This window comes from Ambystoma mexicanum, chromosome 4p (genome assembly GCF_040938575.1).
Source record: "Ambystoma mexicanum isolate Mex_15411 chromosome 4p, UKY_AmexF1_1, whole genome shotgun sequence".
Taxonomy (NCBI): Eukaryota; Metazoa; Chordata; class Amphibia; order Caudata; family Ambystomatidae; genus Ambystoma; species Ambystoma mexicanum.
Window position 1 is genome coordinate 1,227,785,402 of NC_090927.1, and position 20,603 is coordinate 1,227,806,004.

The following is a 20,603-nucleotide window of genomic DNA, read 5'->3' on the forward strand; positions in this document are numbered from 1 at the left end:
CGTAGGACACTCAGGATCCCCACCACCTTCCAAGCAGAAGAGGAAGAGTGCTCGTCCAGTAGAGGCTGATGCCCCAGACACAGCTACACAGTCTGGCCCGTCAAGGAATCCCAGCTTCAATGAGGCCGAACTGAATGCACTTGTAGAGTATGTGTCCGCACATGACCGCAAAATGGTGATTGTTGCAGGATCCAAGACCACACCTGCACAACGTCAGGCACACTGGCAGACCATTGCGGACATCATAAGTGCCCTTGGAATCGTGAGGCGCACAGCTAATGAATGCTACAAGCGCTGGAATGACCTGAAGCGCAGGGCAAAGAATAAGCTGGCCTCAAGTCATGCCGCAACTCTAGTGACTGGAGGTGGGTCTCCAGCAGACGACATAGAACTCACTCCACATGAGCAGGTTGCTGGGACCTATGTCACGGAGGAACAGATCGAAGGCGTGGGAGAACTGGCAGATTACGAGGCATTGTCCGGTGAGCGCACATGCATGTGTGTGTCATCCATGTGCATGGTGTGTGTGGGAGGGCTTCTGTTTGGGTGCCAGGGGAGGGTGTGTATGCCTGACTGGTTCGGCTCACCCATGTGCCTCTTCCTGTACATTCTTGGCACCAGCATTTTGGTATAGCAGCATCCCTTCGGCCAACATTAGACATCCAGCCCAACACCACGCCAGTTGCCCTTGGAGTGTCATCTTGCCACAACACTGTTGCTTATTTACCTCTGTTTATTCAGGCAGATTGTTTGCATACCACCACTTTTACTTGGGATTTCTCAGTCCTATTGTCACATGTCTGACATGGCTATGGTACAGTGGACTGGCTCAGTTTCGTGGACATGATTAGTTTAGACATGTCCTGTGCTATAGGACCATTTTTTACTGGCAGCTGCAGGTTAAACATTTGAACCATTACAATGAAAATAATCAATTATATGAGCAAACTGGACTGAATGAACAATTGATGACCTCCTCTCCCTCTTCACTTCATGGCTAGGGTACATGCCATCTGTGTGATGGCATGTGTATTTGACCTGCCAATCACTGGCCAGTGTGTGATGCCACTGCTAGGCAGCATGCAGCAAATGTGTTCATCTTCCATCTTGGTGTCATCAATGTGTGCCATCTGCCTCCCCATCACACGCAGTGACGGTGCATGCATGGGAGTGTTTTATTCATGTGGGAATCAAGTACTGTTTCTGTAGCCTCTCAGCCCTAATTGTGTGCCATAGTGCTAATGCCTGTTTCCATTTGTTTTCTTTTATGTCTTTGCAGGGGAAGACGCACTTGATACTGCTGGGGTTGTGGAGATGGTGCAGACCCAGGAGGGGTCTGAGGGCCGACCGACCACCAGTGAGGGACGTGGTGTGGTGGTGGGTGAGAACCCACAACTGCTGCAGGTCGTGCTCTCAAGGGGTGTCTCTGGCTGCACCCCCCCCGAGCTGTATTCAGGTGTTGATTCGGATGATAAGACCTACGTGCCGTCGCAGGTGAGTGTTCCAGGGATTCTGTTCTGTCCGACCCACCTGCACCAGGGTTAGAACCCTCAATGGGGATGTCAGTGTTGGCAGGTACGCCTTTGGTGGTTACGGATGCAGGGTCACACTCCGCGACATCTGATCCTGTTCCTAGGCCAGCAGATCAGAGGGGGAATTCAGTCCTGCAGCCTCAGGCAGTGCCGGCACAGCAAGGCGCAGTTTGCCTTGCCCCAGACAGGTGTGGTGCCTGCCGACATGGTGGCCGTACGCCACCTGGCAATACCGCATCGGAGCAATCCATTTACGGTATGGCAACCCAACAGGCAGCATCATCAGAGATGATGGCTCAGGCCATGGATAGGGTGGCCACTTCCATTGCCCCCCCCGAAAGGCTGATGGAGCGACTACAGCAGGCAACCAACTCCATCTGCCAGTCACACAGGGAGGACATGTTGACGTCCAACAGGGACAGCCGGGCGGCACTGGCGACTCTGCAGGAAGCCATCTCCATAGAGTCCCAGGGCCACAGGGAAGCCCTGAGGCTGGAACTCCTTCACCTCAGGACGACTCTTGTTGAGCTTGAGGCTTCAACAAACCGAAGGACAGAACAGCAGCTGGAGCGTCTCACCCGTACGCTCTCAGCTGAGATGCAGGCAACTAGGGCGGAGGTCCGGGCATCCCGTGAGTTGTTGCATGGGGACCTCCGCACACTAATCCTCCAGAAAGAGACCTACCACACCCGCATGCTTGCAGCCATGGAGGAACAGACTAGGGCTTTGCGTGGGCTGCCTCCCATGGTGCCACCAACTCCTGATGCAGCTGCAGAGGGTGAGGATAGCGACAGCAATGATACTCCCACAATAGGGTAGCCGTGTAGGGCATGAGCCCATGGAGGTGTTTTTTTTCCGCAAGATCCACACAGGTGGGTTTTGGTGTGCACCCTGTCCTCAGACCTCCTGCGTGCCCCCCCCCCCCCGGGCCCATTAATGGCCTTTTATTTATTTTTTTGGGACAGTGTGTTGCCTTGTGTGGCTCCTGTGGGCATACGCTGCATTGTGGCTGGGCACATGCAGGCTTGTCATGGATTTGGTTCGGATGCTTGGGTTTTTGTCACACACACCCCTCCTGCTTCCCGTTTCCATGGGCTTGCAAAGGGTGTGCCCAAGTGACATTGACGTACATGGTGACATTGGACTCCCTTGAGCTGTGTGGGCAGTCTGTAGTCAATACTGTGTTTACATTCATAGTGCATATTGTTGTTGTATTGTACACTGCATGGTGTATTGATATGTGCCTCTGCATCCATCTCTTCCTCCATATTTGCAGGTCCATTCCTCATGTCTTCACAATGCGGTCCACCTTGGAACTGCAGTCCATGTTGTAAGCAGTGCACCTACACTCTTGCGTGACGCTAACACTGTATACTTGGAAGTGTTCAGAGGGCTGTCATCATCAGGTGGTGAGGCTAGCTAATTTTTAAGTCTGTAATGTCATGTTTAAGGTAGGTTGGAGGTTGTGTAGGTGATTGGTATTCTTGGTAAGTATTTGGTAATGTGGGTTGTAGGTTCTACATTACTGTGAGCATTTCATGTGTGGACATGTTTCCATTAGGGACACTGCAGCTGCTGACACTTGGGGCATGTTGTGGGGATTAATTTCTTTCCTCTCACATTGCACGACATGCCATGGTGTGTTGTGTGAGGGGGTGGGTGACATGGCACTGTTTTCATGTAGTATTTTGCAAGTGGATATTCATTTCTGCAGCATGGAAGTGTCACACTGCATTGGTGGTGTTTGCGTAGGTAGGGATGCACACATTGTGACACTTCCACATGAACAATCTCAGGCTGCTATGGTTCTGACAGTTGACAGTCCCTTTGTTCGTCTTAATTGTCAGGTCGAGTCATCATTGCTAATCAGATGGTATGTGCCAGGCCTGTGTGCGCTCCACTAGGTGTGATTTCTATGTGAAGTAATTAGCCACCAGCTGTGTACGGGCTGCCTCACCCCGTGCCCTCTCCCCTCCCATGCGCAGCGGCCGTGCATGTGGTTGGGGATGTGGGGGCACCATCATGTCCACAGCCAGGCCCGGCGTGTTGCAACATTGTGCAGGACACATGCTGCCACTATGATCCTGCACACTACTGGGGGCGCATATAACAGCTGCCCGCCAGAACGGTCAAGGGAGCGAAAGAGTGACTTGAGCACTCCGAATGTGCGCTCCACTATGCCCCGGGTTGCTATATGGCTGTGTTGTATCTTACCTCTGGAGGCATGATGGGATTCCGAATTGGCGTCATCATGTGGGTGCTCAGAGGGTAGGCACTGTCCCCTGGTGAGGAGGTGATGGGTATCGTTAGTGGGGTAGTGACATAACTCTGCATCTGACATGCATGCATGTGCAGTGGCATTCATACTCACCAAGCAGCCATGTATCGCCATGACGCCCAGCTTCCAGGTCCCGGCTTAGGGTAGACATTCGGTAAATGAAGCTGTCGTGGGTGGACCCTGGATAGTTGGCATATACTGAGGTGATGATTCCCTTAGCATTATATACTACCTGCACTTTGATGGAATGCCAGTGCTTGCGGTTCCTATAGATGTGCTCAGATGCCCTGGGGGGACGTACTGCCACATGGGTGCATTCAATTGCACCTAGCACTTTTGGCAATTGTGCCACACCGTAGAAATCGAGGGTGGCAGCCTGCCTTTCTGCAGGTGTCCTGGGCAGGTATATGTGCCTACGGACTGATGGGCGTGCAGTGATGATGTTCAAGACCTGGTGTAGGCAGCGTGACTGCGTGGCCTGTGACACCCCGCCCACTATGGCACTTGTCCGCTGAAATGATCCTGTGGCCAAGAAGTGCAGTACATTGAGGACCTTCTCCAGGGGGCTGAGTGCTTGGGGGCACAGGGTGGGTGATGTGAGGTCATCCTCCCACTCACTGACCAGGTCCAGTATTATGTGTGGGGGAAACCTCTACCTCCCATACACCTGGTCATCAGGCATCCCAAAAAGGCTGGTTCTGGGAGTGAAAATTCGGGCCCTCACTATCCTCCTCCTCCTCCTTTGGTAACCCATGGGCACTGCTGCTAGGAATGGTATATTCATCCTGGCGTATGAGCTTGTTTGTTGTTTGCGCGAACTTTTATGCTGCGCGGGTCGACGTACACCTGCTTCATGCTGGCGTACGTGTCTCAGGATTGGACCATTTATTTTTCGGCACGTCGTAGGCGAACGTGTGAATCTTCTCGCCCACCCCAGGAATACACGTAGCACGCTCTCCCAGGCCCAGTCGCGGGTAAATATTCCCGCCCACCCCTGGAATACATGTACAACACTCTCACAGGCCCAGTCGCGTGTGGAAGTTCACGCGCACCCCGTAGTACACGTACCCAGGCGAATCGCGTGTGGAAGTTCACGCGCACCCCGAAGTACACGTACCCAGGCCAATCGCGTATGGGACTTCCCGCGCACCCCGAAGTACACGTACCCAGGCTAATCGCGTGTGGAACTTCCCGTGCACCCCGAAGTACACCTACCCAGGCCAATCGCGTGTGGAACTTCCCGCGCACCCCGAAGTATACGTACCCAGGCCAATCGCGTGTGGAACTTCCCGCGCACCCCCACCTACCCAGGCCAATCGCGTGTGGAACTTCCCGCGCACCATGTAGTACACGTACCCAGGCCAATCGCGTGTGGAACTTCCCGCGCACCCCGAAGTACACATACCCAGGCAAATCACACGGCTGGGGGGTGGGGGTGCAGGGGGACATGAGTGGGGGCCTGGTGGAGGCTGCCCCTGCACTGCTGGGGGATGTGGGTGGTGGTAGACCTGGGTGGGGGCCTGGTGGAAGCTGCCCCTGCACTGCTGGGGGGTGGGGGTGATGGGAGACATGAGTGGGGGCCTGGTGGAGGCTGCCCCTGCACTGCTGGGGAGTGGGGGTGCAGGGAGACATGAGTGGGGGCCTGGTGGAGGCTGCCCCTGCACTGCTGGGGGGTGGGGGTGCGGAGAGACATGAGTGGGGGCCTGCTGGAGGCTGCCCGTGGTGGCTGGGGGGTGGGGGTGGTGGGAGACATGAGTTGGACATGAGTGGGGCCCTAGTGGAGGCTGCCCCTGCACTGCTGGGGGGTGGGGGTAATAGGGGACATGAGTGGGGGCCTGGTGGAGGCTGCCCCTGGTGGCTCGGGGGTGGGGGTGATGGGAGACATGAGTGGGGGCCTGGTGGAGGCTGCCCCTTAACTGCTGGGGGTGGGGGTGATGGGAGACATGAGTTGGACATGAGTGGGGGCCTGGTGGAGGCTGACCCTGCACTGCTGGGGGGTGGGGTGATGGGAGACATGAGTGGGGGTCTGGTGGAGGCGGCCCCTGCACTGCTGGGGGGTGGGGGTGGTGGTAGACATGGGTGGGGACCTGGTGGAGGCTGCCCCTGCACTGCTGGGGGATGGGGGTGCAGGGAGACATGAGTGGGGGCATGGTGGAGGCTGCCCCTGGTGGCTGGGGGGTGGGGGTGGTGGGAAACATGAGTTGGACATGAGTGGGGGCCTGGTGGAGGCTGCCCCTGCACTGCTGGGGGGTGGGGGTAATAGGGGACATGAGTGGGGGCCTGGTGGAGGCTGCCCCTGGTGGCTGGGGGGTGGGGTGATGGGAGACATGAGTGGGGGCCTGGTGGAGGCTGCCCCTGCACTGCTGGGGGGTGGGGGTGATGGGAGACATGAGTTGGACATGAGTGGGGGCCTGGTGGAGGCTGCCCCTGCACTGCTGGGGGGTGGGGGTGGTGGTAGACATGGGTGGGGGCCTGGTGGAGGCTGCCCCTGCACTGCTGGGGGGTGGGGGTGCAGGGAGACATGAGTGGGGGCCTGGTGGAGGCTGCCCCTGGTGGCTGGGGGGTGGGGGTGGTGGGAGACATGAGTTGGACATGGGTGGGGGCCTGGTGGAGACTGGCCCTGCACTGCTGGGGGGTGGGGGTAATAGGGGACATGAGTGGGGGCCTGGTGGAGGCTGCCCCTGGAGGCTGGGAGGTGGGGGTGATGGGAGACATGAGTGGAGGCCTGGTGGAGGCTGCCCCTGCACTGCTGGGGGGTGGGGGTGATGGGAGACATGAGTTGGACATGAGTGGGGGCCTGGTGGTGGCTGACCCTGCACTGCTGGGGGGTGGGGTGGTGGTAGACATGGGTGGGGGCCTGGTGGAGGCTGCCCCTGCACTGCTGGGGGGTGGGGGTGCAGGGAGACATGAGTGGGGGCCAGGTGGAGGCTGCCCTGGGGGGTGGGGGGTGGGGGTGGTGGGAGACATGAGTTGGACATGAGTGGGGGACTGGTGGAGGCTGCCCCTGCACTGCTGGGGGGTGGGGGTAATAGGGGACATGAGTGGGGGCCTGGTGGAGGCTGCCCCTGGTGGCTGGGGGGTGGGGGTGATGGGAGACATGAGTGGGGGCTGGCGGAGGCTGCCCCTGCACTGCTGGGGGGTGGGGGTGCAGGGAGACATGAGTGGGGGCCTGGTGGAGGCTGCCCCTGCACTGCTGGGGGTGGGGGTGATGGGAGACATGAGTGGGGGCCTGGTGGAGGCTGCCCCTGCACTGCTGGGGGTGGGGGTGGTGGTAGACATGGGTGGGGGCCTGGTGGAGGCTGCCCCTGCACTGCTGGGGGGTGGAGGTGCAGGGAGACATGAGTGGGGGCCTTTTGGAGGCTGCCCCTGGTGGCTGGGGGGTGGGGGTGGTGGGAGACATGAGTTGGACATGAGTGGGGGCCTGGTGGAGGCTGCCCCTGCACTGCTGGGGGTGGGGGTAATAGGGGACATGAGTGGGGGCCTGGTGGAGGCTGCCCCTGGTGGCTGGGGGGTGGGGGTGATGGGAGACATGAGTGGGGGCCTGGTGGAGGCTGTCCCTGCACTTCTGGGTGGTGGGGGTGATGGGAGACATGAGTTGGACATGAGTGGGGGCCTGGTGGAGGCTGCCCCTGCACTGCTGGGGGGTGGGGGTGCAGTGAGACATGAGTGGGGGCCTGGAGGAGGCTGCCCCTGGTGGCTGGGGGGTGGGGGTGGTGGTAGACATGAGTTGGACATCAGTGGGGGCCTGGTGGAGGCTGCCCCTGCACTGCTGGGGGGTGGGGGTAATAGGGGACATGAGTGGGGGCCTGGTGGAGGCTGCCCCTGGTGGCTGGGGGGTGGGGGTGATGGGAGACATGAGTGGGGGCCTGGTGGAGGCTGCCCCTGCACTGCTGGGGTGGGGGTGATGGGAGACATGAGTGGGGGCCTGGTGGAGGCTGCCCCTGCACTGCTGAGGGTTGGGGGTGATGGGAGACATGAGTGGGGGCCTGGTGGAGGCTGCCCCTGCACTGCTGGGGGGTGGGGGTGGTGGTAGACATGGGTGAGGGCCTGGTGGAGGCTGCCCCTGCACTGCTGGGGGGTGGGGGTGCAGGGAAACATGAGTGGGGGCCTGGTGGAGGCTGCCCCTGGTGGCTGGGGGGTGGGGTGGTGGGAGACATGAGTTGGACATGAGTGGGGGCCTGGTGGAGGCTGCCCCTGCACTGCTGGGGGGTGGGGGTAATAGGGGATATGAGTGGGGGCCTGGTGGAAGCTGCCCCTGGTGGCTGGGGGGTGGGGGTGATGGGAGACATGAGTGGGGGCCTGGTGGAGGCTGCCCCTGCACTGCTGGGGGTGATGGGAGACATGAGTTGGACATGAGTAGGGGCCTGGTGGAGGCTGCCCCTGCACTGCTGGGGGTGGGGGTGCAGGGAGACATGAGTGGGGGCCTGGTGGAGGCTGCCCCTGCACTGCTGGGGGGTGGGGGTGGTGGTAGACATGGGTGGGGGCCTGGTGGAGGCTGCCCCTGCACTGGTGGGGGGTTGGGGTGATGGGAGACATGTGTTGGTGATCAGTAGTGCAAGGTGACATGTGGGTTGGCTGGTCGGCATGGCCATGGTGGATGGGTTGCCTGTGGGACATGAGCAGGGGTGCAGGGTAGTACCCTCTGGTGTGGGCTGCCTGCAGGGGTCGTGGAGGGTGTAGAGGGAACACCTGGGAGGAACCACATGGCCAAATCACGGCACCACCGAAATACACGTACCCTGCAGAAATCGCGTTTGAATCTTCCGCGCACCTCAGAATACATGTACCCAGGCCAATCGCATGTGGAAATTCCTGCGCACCCCGAAGTACACGTATCCAGGCCAATCGCGTGTGGAACTTCCCGCGCACCCCCACCTACCCAGGCCAATCGCGTGTGGAACTTCCCGCGCACCCCGTAGTAGACGTACCCAGGCCAATCGTGTGTGGAACGTCCCGCGCACCCCGAAGTACACGTACCCAGGCCAATCGCGTGTCGAACTTCCTGCGCACCCCCACCTACCCAGGCCAATCGCGTGTGGAATTTCCCGCGCACCCCCACCTACCCAGGCCAATCGCGTGTGGAACTTCCCATGCACCACGTAGTAAACGTACCCAGCTAATCACGTGTGGAACTTCCCGCGCACCCCGATGTACACGTACCCAGGCTTATCGTGTGTGGAACTTCCCACGCACCCCGAAGTACATGTACCCAGGCCAATCGCGTGTAGAACTTCCTGCGCACCCCGAAGTACACGTAACCAGGCCAATCGCATGTCGAACTTCCCACGCACCCCCACCTACCCAGGCCAATCGCGTGTGGAACTTCCCACGCACCCCGAAGTACATGTACCCAGGCCAATTGCGTGTGGGACTTCCCGCGCACCCCCACCTACCCAGGCCAATCGCGTGTCGAACTTCCCGCGCACCCCCACCTACCCAGGCCAATCGCGTGTGGAACTTCCCGCGCACCCCGAAGTACACGTACCCAGGCCAATCGCGTGTGGAACTTCCCGCGCACCCCGAAGTACACGTACCCAGGTCAATCGCATGTGGAACTTCCCGCGCACCCCCACCTACCCAGGCCAATCGCGCGTGGAACTTCCCGCGCACCCCGTAGTACACGTACCCAGGCTAATCGCGTGTGGAACTTCCCGCGCACCCAGGAACACGCGCACACGCTATTTTTCACACAGCGGGTGTCTGTGTTTGTCGGTGCCCCTTTGCACCTCATTTGTCCTAGAGGGCCACTGTATGGCCCATTCATCATGGCTGTATATGGGTGCTTTTTGTTAGCGTACATTTTGGCGCACATTTTTTTCAGAAGCAGTGGCGCTACCGCCTGCTTTCTTGTGGCGTGCTTGTTTGGCCCTGTGCGCGTCTTTGACCGTGCGCTGGTTTGCCCTATTCGATTCCATGAATACGGGTTGTAGGCGAGCATGTGGGCGTTCCGCGCACTTGCCTCCTGTACTTCCCCCGTGACGCCAATATTTTCACGCGTTGTTCCCCATTCCGAGTGTTACGCCCCGTGTTCCGCCTACTTTTTTGTGACTTTTTGTGATGTGCGCCGCGCTATGTGCGATTCCGCAGTGGCCGTGGCGCACGCTGCTGGATGACCTGTGCGCCGGCGTGCGTGGCGCACATTTTTAGCGCACATCTAATGTTTTTCTCGCGCACAGACTTCCATGAATCGCTGTGCGCTGGTTTCCCTGCGATTTTCGCACTTGCACTGCGATTTTCGCACTTTTCCTGCGATTCGCATGTTTTGGCACCTCTGCGCAGGAATTTTCAGTGCACATTATTTCCATGAATCGACGCCTTACTTGTTTAATCCATGATTGTCCAAAATCAGCATAGAGTAGATGAGGAGGGGAGCCTAAAAACCTATAGTACAAGGCCAAATGTTTCTACCAGACTTTGCTCCTCAAAGAATGCAAATCAAATTCATGGCGGGCCACCACTATGGAAACACTTTATGGAATAAAGGACTCTTCGCCAAATAATGTCTTCAAAGGGGTCACGTTCATCCAGTAGTCATATTGGTAACATCTCCAGACCATTTGTACATTTCAGAACCTTCTTACCAATATAACATTTTAAAACCGGGAGCATAACGAATTTGCCAAATTTTTCATACACCTTCGCCATCTGTGTAGTGAGCATCATTGCTTTTTTCTTTAAAAAGTTCAGATAAAAAGTTTCAGAGGGATGTGCTAAAATTGGCTAACCTAAATACAACATGTTTTCTTGAAACGTCAGGCTGCTCTCCTTCACATACCAGATAGAATTATTTTTCTTTTCCTTTTTGCAAAATGTCATGACCACCTTTTCCTCAATAAGTACAACAATGTCAGTAATGGATCTTTGCAAGCTCATTGGTGTACAATCAAACAGGCTAAAATCATCAGTGTATGCCAACCAAGGCATACACAACTCACCTATTTTAGGAGCTATGGATACAACCTTTAAGAGGGATTCACCAATATCTGCCATATATAAAAATTTTACGACAGGGGGCCAAAATGCACCCCTGTTGGAGACCATTCCTTTTAGCCATTGGTTTGGACATTGCTTCCTCATTGTTAAGCCTATCTTGTACTGATGTTCCCTCATGCATATGTATCAGGATTTTTAATAGGCCCATCGGTAGGCCCCGTTTATTTAGTTTGGCCCACAGTGAGCTATGGTCAACCAGATCAAAAGCCATAGATAGGTCAATTAACACAGCATAGATCAGACTTGGCTGGTCTCCCCAGGCTAGTTTTTGTATGCACTACATCAGATAGCCCCCAGTTTTTTTCCTTCTAAATCCGGTTTGGAATTTGTCCAGGCTATCCTCTGAGATCCATTCCTCTATTTTGTCCAAGATAAAGGCAGCAAGTATTTTGGAGTCTGTATCTATTAGGGTGATGGTACAATAATTACTAGGAGACATTTTATCACCCATTTTCCAGATGGGTATGAAAAGATGAATTCCATGAAGCTGGGGTAGTCATAATGCCTACAATGGGGGTCATTACGAGATGGGCGGTAAATCCACCAGAATACCACCCAGTGCAATTACCATTACCACCACACAGTCCGGCGATATTAAGGCCAGATTGCCGGTCTCTGTGGCTGTGTAAATTGGGCATTTTCGGTGCAATTACTGCAGTGGAAATTCTGCATTGGTAATTGTGCCAAAAATGAGCAGAAAGTCTGCAGATTTAGCTCCATCTCAGAGCTGGAGGTGATTCCTCCAACCTTCCACCCAACTTATAGTTGGTGGTGCAGTAAAGCAGTGGTAACGGTATTTCCGCTGTATTTTTGCCACACTGCCCACTTGTGATGAAGCCCATATCTTTACATACAATCAACATGATATTGGCCCAAATCACTTGAGCATGTTTGAAGTTTTTATTTGAGAGATGATTAGGGCCCCCCACCAGAGAAGAGCTTGCTTTAACAATCATTCTCTCAATATCTTCCCCTGAGAATTCAAGGTCCCGTTTATCAGGAGCCGTGCTTTCCCAGCCAAAATTTTCCCCCTCATGTTTCCCATAGAGCTGCCCAAAACGCTTCACCCACACACCCTCTGATGTGGGATTTCATTGCACCCCCAACCGTTTTAACTCCACTGCATTGAGCAAAGACCACACATTTGCATCCCTTCTCCGATTCATTGTAGCCAACATGGTTTTACCATCTTTTTGGTATAATTGGTGCCAGTAGTCTATAAAAAATCTTATCCTCCTCCTTTACAGTGAAGTCTTTTTTCCCACGTGTCACCTTCCGAGTTGCTCATTTGAGGCCCAGGACATGGCAATCAAACCTATGGGAATGAGAGGCTCCCAAACCTCTGGAGGCAAAAGCTTTGTGTAAAGAGTCAATGGCCAACTGAATGGGAAAATATATATCCCCAGCCAAATAGTCTCTCATCTTGGACTCGTAGGGGCGTTGTGCAAAGTTATGCACCATAATCAGGTTGAATCCACTTATATTCTCATCATGCCATTTTAGGCAATTGTGACGGGCATTTACTTATAAAGAACTCATGCCCCTCCTGGGGTTTGACTCCAGATTTCCCTTAAATAAAGCTGACGGCACACTAAGGTCACTTGTGTCATTGACAATGATCTTAAAATCCATGCAGCGATCTAACAGCATTTTACTTACAAAGACATATGAGCCTCATTACCAGTTTGGAGGTAGCCATGCCATTTTTGCCGGCATGGCTACCTCCAAACTCGGGTCCGGGTCCCAAAAAATGAGAATTACCAGGCCATTACGACCTTTGCGGGCCCGGTAATTCCCATTTGTGAGACCCGGACGTGGTACGTCCCCATTCCCATTGAGCCCCCATAAGACTCAATGGGAATGGGGAGGATGGTAACAACGGTCCCGTTAATAACGGAGCCGTTGCTACCATCCGGTACTGCTCACGGGTGCCGCTCTGCACGTATGCTCTGACCAGGCGTGCAGAGAGGCCCTCGCGAGTAGAACTCGTAATGTTGCGGCGAGGTAACAACGGCGCTGGTAGCACTACTGTTGCCGTTGTTGCCTTACCGCAACACTTATAATGAGGCCCACAGTCAATTACTGAAGAGTAATTCCCCCTGTGCCATGTTGGATGGTCATGCCATTTTCCGGCTAACAGTTAGCTCAGCAAACTTAAGCCCCAAATCTCCATCATCCTATGCCATTGGGCATCCTGTATGTTTTTCATTCTCACCTCTTTTCCACCATTCCCCCAATTCCTAATGTGACCAGACTCTAGACCATCTCCACAGTCCAAATTTAGGTCCCAGGCCACAATCACCTGACCCCCTAGGAAGCATAAGAACCATTCCTCAGAAATATCATACAGCACATCCAAGGCCTCCAAGGTATCCCTATTAGTGGGAAGCCAATATATAGTCACTAATAGCAAGTGCATACATAGACCTTGCTCTGCTTTCTTTATCCCTACTGCCAACACCCCTTGCAAAACATTTACTTGCTTGATGATTTCAAAGGCTGTATCACTACCTACTGCAGCAAACAACCCTCAATAGGGATGTCCCTTCTTTCCCTCGTTGGCAGGCTGAAAAGATATTGTAAGACCATATATGGAATAAAGGCACAATAACCATATACTAATGACACGCCAGACGTGAGCTTCGTTTCCTACACAAGTCTGGTTTAATTTCAGAGTGGCTCCGTCGGCCGAACGGGTCTCAACGCCTCACAACATGTGTTCACAGACACCGTGAGATGAGAGAGATAGTGACCAGCTGTAAAGCACTTACATATAAACATAATACATCTTCATTCTACAACATTATTTGGTCCGCCCCTATACGTGACATACAAGCTAGGGTTCGGTAATTGACAGTTATGCATGTAACCTCATTCAGTCTAAACATTAGCATCTCTAGCCGAGGCTGAAGAGATAGTTTTCTGTTATGGGGAACACGGGGCATCAGTACAGGGAAGGTATCATGTTCTAGCAGGGCGACATTCCAACTAACGTTATCTGTTCGCTGTGCTCATGGGCTAAGGGTCAGACAGTTCTGAAGCAGAGAAAATACCATCCTTCGTGAAGGAGCACCGTTATTTGCATATAATTCTCATTTAACTGTCTTTTACAACAGCGCCTTCAAGACAGACGGGCACCTGGGCTGCTGATTAGTCGTGGCTTTTGCACAGCTTCAAGGCTTTACCGAATAAGAAAAACAATGTATTTCTGCAAAGTTTCACATTCCTGTCTCTGTAATTATTCAGAGTTCAAGCTGTGGCCTTGCACCGTGTGTGAATCTGAAGCACAGAATGTATTTGCAAAGCGTTACAGAAAAGAAAATGGCAGGAAATTACAAAATGGTCTCCAATGGTCACATTCAGGTTTCATGGTTTGCAATGTTTGTCACATGTTGTGATTCGCTTCTGGCCAACATACTATTCATACTATTCGGGCTATGCGATTGCATTTACGGTTTCACAATATCACAAACCCATCAAACATGGTAGGTGACATTAACCAGACTTCTTGAACGATAATAATTGCAAAAGATCTTAAAAAGGTACACAGGTTAAGATCTGTCAATGAAGCGGAGAAGCCCCCTGTGTTCCATGATATGGATGTGAGATTCTGCTTAACACTTAAGTTGCTATTTCAATTCTTTTAGCTCAGTAATGGATTCCCGCAGAGCAATAGCCAGCCATCTCCAATCACTGTCCTCTGCCCGAGGTAGTGCCCTCACCACCACAGGACCCTCTTGCACACCCACCTTCCCAAAACTAGAAATGTCAACTTTGTACCCACCCTTGTCCCCACTTGTTTGCCCAACACATTCCCACCCTCCGTGGGCAAGAGATCATAACCCAACTTACCAAAGCAAGGTGCCTCCTTCAACAACACATGATATACCATTCTTGATGGAATCTCTAAACGAACATAATCCAACCTAGATTAATTCCCAAACTCAGTGATTAGGCAGAGTGCTGATACTTCATTAAAGAGGGCCAGGACATAAGATCTGTTAAGTGTGCCTGTGGCCCCTCTATCAAACAGAGATACACAAGGGCTCAAAACGGTCCTTATTTTGAAACCTCCTCCTCCTCTAAGCCCACTCTTATAATTGAGACATTTACCTCTGATATTACCATACTATTCCTGATAGGATTGCCCTTTTTTACATGGTCATTATCCTCTAGGGTCAAGGGTTGTCTATCGCAATGCTTAATTAAGTGAGTGTCCATTTTCCACATGTAAGGCCACCTTACGTAAGAACTTTCTTGATGATTTTGCCATCGGTTTTTGGTTCCTCTTATTAGAATTTGCATTAATCCTTTTCATTGGTTTGGTCCCGTGCCTCACCAATTCCTTGTCCATTTTCTTTGATTTCTCCATTATTCTACATCGCTCTTTACACATTAAGATACTTTCCATATCCTTCCCATCTTCCCCCAAAGGAGGCGCCACTACAGGTACAGAATCACCCATCTTACCCGCGTCCAAGTCCATTCTTCCCTGATTTTCCTGTAAAGTCTTCTTTGCTGCTTTTTCTAAGGTAATCATGCACAAAGAAATAGCTAGATTGCTCTCTGAGTTCCCCACACATGTTTACACATAGTTTTTCTAGTGAAGAAATAACCAGATGGAAATCAGTCCATGAAGGTAGCCCATTTAGTGTCTACTCTTGGGCTTTTAAAGCTCCCGCCCCACTCCCTTGTTCACTCAGAATATTATCACCCCCCGAAACCATTGTATAATGTATATGTATAATTGGTTATTTATAACACGCTTAATACCGAAGAGGTTTCTACGCACGGAACCGGGATTTGAACCTGTGTTGATCTGTGCCATTTTGCTTCCAAGATGAGGGCGTTCCCAATGATCTATACTACCAGTGCCAAGAGTATTGGAGGAATATTTAAAAGGGAAGGATGCAGAGCTGATTGGGCCTCTCACATCTTCTTGGATCCCACTATCTGATTTTCAATAGTCTGCAGCAAATTGCCTAAATCATCTCCGGAGGATACTGGTACATTAGTGCTTGTGGATCTAATGATCATGGGGAAGTGGTTGTTCATTTTATCCCCCTTTTCCCTTTTCTACTCCCCTTCTCCTCTAGGGATTCAGTTGTTTCTTCCCCTGAGGATGGGGGAGAGATAAAGCCATGGCCAGATTGAGATGGTCTCTTCTTTGTGTAACTACCAATGGAGCAACAGTCATATCCGGGCGAGAGAAGATTCTAGAATGGCTGGCAGTGGAGTAGCAGCTTAACTCAACTGCTCTGGACCTCTCCCTGAAGCTATTTATATTGAAATTATAATGAGCGCCAAGAAAAAGATTGGGGTAGCAGAAAACCCAGCCTCCAAGAAATCTAAACAAATTCCTGAGATAGAAGAAACCCCTAGCCTTGGAGATGTCTACAAAACCATTCTTCAGGTGGCCCAGGATGTCAGTGATATTAAACTGACAATGGCTGAACTCAATCTGAAAACCGGTCAGCTGGATGGCAGAGTCACAGCACTAGAAAAATCCTCTTCAACTATGAGCTCTGAGATCGCTGGCAGCTTCCAAGCATACAAAAACCTACAATCTGACTTGAAGACTGAAAGGGAACAACGCTTGGATTTGGAGATGAGAATCAGAGCAAGAAACGTCAGATTGGTAGGTGTAGAGGAGTCAGATGGAGATGAGGAGGACCTGCCATCCCTGGTCCTACAGATTTTTAAAGACAGTTTCCAGTGCACTACAATCAGGAATGTCGACATAGATAATATCTTTCGGATTGGTAAACATCTGGGGAACAGAGCTCGGCATATTTTGGTCACCTTTTTACATATAAGATCTAAGGAGCATCTGATGAAAGCTGCCAGACAGGTTGGGAAAGCCTTATTCAAAGGTAGATTGGTTTATGTCTATCCTGATTATCCTAAGGAGATCCTACATAAAAGAAGATCTTTCCAGAGTGCTAAAGAACTGGCTAGTCGACTAACTTTAAAAGCTTTTCTTAGCAGAAATAATGTTCTTACTGTTGTGTTTCCTGATGGGGACAGAAACACATCTGATCCAGCATTGGCTTTAGACTGGCTAGAAACATACAAGAGGAGCCTTCCAGCGCCTCCCATGAACAGTGAGTGACATTGGTAGTGTCCCCCCGCCCCACCATGTCTGTATACATTTTTATTTATATTTTTTATTATGTTCTTTTTTCATATTTGGTTTTTAAAATGGCGCCGCCAGTTTTTGGCAGTTCGCGTTATTTGAAATTGTTGTGGAACCCCCCCCACACCGTGCCATTCGATGGAATGCTTTTGGATCCCGGCTCACGGTGATATCCGGCGTGAGGAAAGGACCTTCCAACATCTGTGTGAGACGTGTGCGTGCATACATCGTCATCACGGCCGTTGAATACGCTCCAACTACGGCGTCTTCGGGAGTGGATGACTTGCGTGTGCGGCCCGGCTCCGACTGCACTCTTCTTCTCCGGATCCCTGGCGGAAGGTGCGGGTTGGATTCCCCCTGGAGGGCAGTGTCTGGACTCTCCAGTGGCGCCCAGGAATGGCTGAGTACCCCGACACGGAGAGCAGCATCATCATCTCCGGCTTGAGGTATGAGCGGTCCATGTGGGGCTCGGTATTGTCGAGACTGTCTCCCTCGTATAGGGGGCTGTGGATGTCCTGGGGGCGCTCCGGGCTGCCATTAATTGCAACAAGCCCCTTTTTTTCGGAAGACTTCTTGGGGGACTGTTTGACTGACAGGTTGCCTGCCCGGTCTTTTGTTGGTTCAGAGCCAGTGCAGTCTCCTGCTCCTCACTGGATATGTGATGGTATATTATCCTTCATGGACGAGACTACAGCGGTGCCCAGGTGGCAGTTCTTCCTTTTGCTCTGCTGCGGTCACAGTGGAATGCCTTCACTGCTCATGACGTTGGGAAGTTCAAATTGTTAGTGTTATTTGACCACAAAGGATCTTGTTTACCAAGGGAACTGTGGGACAGACTTCTGGTCGATTTTGGCCGATTTTAGTACATGTGCTCATTGCTTTGGCTAGATTAACCACCAGGAGGCTCTCCCTTTTCTGTGTTTCCCTTCACGTATTATATGTGGATATTTATATATGCCTTTACCCATTACCTTTTAATTTATTTTTTTTGGTAGTGGCCTTTGACATGTTCTTAACCGCCTCAGATGTTTCGATGTTTGCACCATAGTGATGGAGTAGCCTGGTGTGTTGATATTGATGTTCCAGGTCTCTGTCTTGATATTTAGGAATGATATGACCACAGTGCTATTACATAGTATATATGTATATACATTTGAAGTTGCCTTGTCTAGCCTCACTGTTTTTAGCACGGTTCTTTAGATGTTGTGGATTGGCACAAATTGCTGTGGGGTGGGGTTCATCTGTATGTTTTAAATTAGCGATTGTTTGATATACCAATTCTGTGTTTTCAACGTGATTCTCGATGGTGGGGTTTCTTCTTTTTGGGGGGGATGACTGGGGTTCAGGTAGTTCATTCATTACTAAATGTTGTTATCTTCTGGGTTGGGTTTTCTGACCACATTGATGTCTTTTATTGCATCATTGGGAGGGGTCCTGGGGATGGTTCTCAATGTTGTTCAATTTTCTTGTTGGGCTGAATAGACTTCACTATCTTGTTCGTTCTTTTTATTTTTTACTTATTGTTTTTCATTTTTTGTGTGTTTCTTTTACTTTTGAGTTTTTTGATATTCATAGCGTCATGATGACTTCCCACTCAGGTGGGACTTCGGATGACCTGCGTATTATCTCCTGGAATGTGAATGGGATCAATAACCTGCTCAAGAAAAAGAAAGTGTTTCAAATGTTGCAGGACATGCATGCAGACATCTGTTTCTTACAAGAGACTCACATATTGGAGGATGAGATATCTGGGTTGGAAAGGGAATGGGTTGGCGTAGCTGCGGGCTCTTCATTTACTTCAAGATCAAGGGGGGTGGTCATTTTGTTTAGAAAGAAATTGCCTATGAAAGTTATACGCAGAATTGCAGACAAAGAAGGTCGAATGATTGCGTTGTTGATCGAGATTCAGGGGGAATTATTAACTCTTTGCAATGTTTATGCTCCTACCGTGGATGATGGATCCTTTTTCAGAATGGTGGCACAGACTCTTTTAGAGTTGAATAATTCTAATGTTCTACTTGGTGGTGATTTTAATACAGTGATTGATCCAAAGATGGATAAGAGTCAGAATGGCCGTATACTTCGTTGCGATTATCATCACCGGGCACTTAGGTCGCTTTTAGAGGAACATAGTTTGAATGACATATGGCGTCTTGAGCATCCAGATACGAGGCAATACAGTTTTTATTCCAGTGCACATGCAGTGTTTTCTAGACTGGACATGTTTTTCACTGGTGGGTCTGTTTCAGACAGTCGGGTTTCTTCTGATATCGGTAATATTGTATTGAGTGACCATGCCCCTGTTGTGTTGCAATTAAGACTTAAATTTCAGTGTAAAAGGAGCTTCTCATGGAAAATGAATACCTCTATTCTATTAGATGATGATATTTTGGACCGGATCGTTTCCGAAGCTGATTTCTTTGTAAGGGAGAATCGTTCAGAGGAGATCAGTGTGGCAAATACATGGGAGGCCTTTAAGTGCTGTATGCGTGGTGTGTGTCTGGGACTGTCTAGTGGTAAACGGAAGAGAGAAGAGTGTAAGAGGCGTGAGCTTGACTCACGTATTAGTGAAATTTCTCGTGATCTGATGCTTGATCCTTCTGATTCAGTGAAACATGCTGACTTAAAAAAGCTCAAAAAAGAAATGGAAGATTTTTTGTCTATGAGGTCCGAACGTAGTTTGTTCTACTCTAGGTGTTCATATTTTGAGAAAGGGGAGCGTTGTGACAGGTGGCTGGCATACAGGCTGCGGAAAAGGATCTCCGATTCGGCTATAGCTTCTATGTTTGACAAGGAGGGTAGAATCACTTTTGATCCGATTAAAATCAACTCAATATTCCGCGATTTTTATGAGAATCTGTATGGTGATGAGGCTGGTATCACAGGTAGGGGTGAGAGATTTTTTGGTGATTTGAATTTACCTAAGATCCAGAATGCTGAGCGTGATATTCTAGGTGAAATGATAACAATAGAGGAGATTAAAGGCGCAATATCCGGGCTGAATGTGGGCAAATCTCCGGGACCGGATGGCCTTCCATGTGAATTTTACAGGGTCCTCCCGAACTCGGCCTTGGAACTCCTGAGAGATATGTTTGTGTCGAGCAGAATTGTTGGGTCGTTACCTAAGAGTACTAGCCATGCGTCGATTTCGGTCTTTTTAAAAAAAGATAAGGATTGCAATCAACCAGCTAGTTATCGTCCAATCAGCCTTATCAATACAGATAACAAGATCTTGGCCAAGGTTCTTGCTTTACGCCTAGGACAGTTCATGCCGGTCTTGATAGGGGAGGAACAATCTGGTTTCATGAAGGGTCGGCGTACGTCCAGCAATATCAGGAAATTGTTATTAACCATGGAAATGGCGGACAGACTGGTAGGTGATGCAGCCATCCTGTCCTTAGATGCTGAAAAAGCTTTTGACAGAGTTGATTGGAATTATTTATACTCGGTATTGAGGGAAATGAATCTGGGGGAGGATTTTATTTCCTGGGTAGCTCTTTTATATGCCAGTCCGACGGCTGACGTTAAGACTAATGGAGTGGTGTCGGAATCGTTTTGTTTGAAGCGAGGCACGAGGCAGGGTTGCCCTTTTTCTCCTCTGTTATTTATTTTGGCAATTGAACCCCTAGCTATTTACATAAAGAATGAACCGAATTTACAGGGC